General features: G+C 39.5%; 1 protein-coding gene across 1 annotated transcript in view; it reads right to left on the reverse strand.

Moving 5' to 3' along the window:
* The window catches only part of Usp32 (ubiquitin specific peptidase 32), a 127109-nt gene that overhangs the window by 111224 nt on the left and 15097 nt on the right, over window positions 1-788 (reverse strand). The gene's annotated exons all lie outside the window — the stretch shown is intronic.

Genomic DNA, 788 nt, shown 5'->3' on the forward strand with positions numbered 1-788 from the left:
TTGGCAAGGTGGGGGGGTGTTGTTTTTGTTTTTTGAGACAAAGTCTTCTTATACAGCTTTGACTGGCCTAGAATTGGCTATGTAAACCAAGCTGGCAAGAAGGTCTCAAACTCCTGCCTAACTCCTAAATGCTGGGATTCTAAATCATGAGAAACCCACTGGGCTTGAGAACATCTGGCAGCCTCGAATCAAGGAGTCATGAGCAAGTTAACAAATTTTAAGTTTAAAAAAATACCAAACCAAAGCAAATAAAATCACAACAAATATTAGTTCCAGGGAAAAGATGAGCTAAAAAGTAATCATTGCTTGCTACTTAACTTTGGAGTGAATCACATATACGTATACCATACACATAGTCATAAGGTAAAAACATTTAACTACCATGCCACTATTGTTAGAATGAAGTAGTAGGGAAAAGAAGAGAAGGAGCACAGAGTAAAGAGAAATGGAAGCTGTATTTGCATGCTTCTAAGTGATAAGTCAACAGAAAATACCTAAATCCGAAAAGAAGCAATATGAAATATCAAAGCTCAACTATGAAAATACATAATAGTCTCCTCAGAAGGGACTGGAAAATGTCAAGGAAGATTTTCTCTTCCACTTTACATGGATTATAAAGCTAGAACTCAGGTCACCCAGCATGCACTGCTATACTTTTAACCACAGAGCCATCCTGCTAGCCCTCATTTAACAAATCTTTTGATGGGCACACGCCTTTAATCCCACCCAGCACTTGGGAGGCAGAGGCAGGCAGATCTCTGAGTTTGAGGCCAGCCTGGTCAACAAGA

The sequence above is a fragment of the Microtus ochrogaster genome, chromosome 7 (genome assembly GCF_000317375.1).
Source record: "Microtus ochrogaster isolate Prairie Vole_2 chromosome 7, MicOch1.0, whole genome shotgun sequence".
Lineage (NCBI taxonomy): Eukaryota > Metazoa > Chordata > Mammalia > Rodentia > Cricetidae > Microtus > Microtus ochrogaster.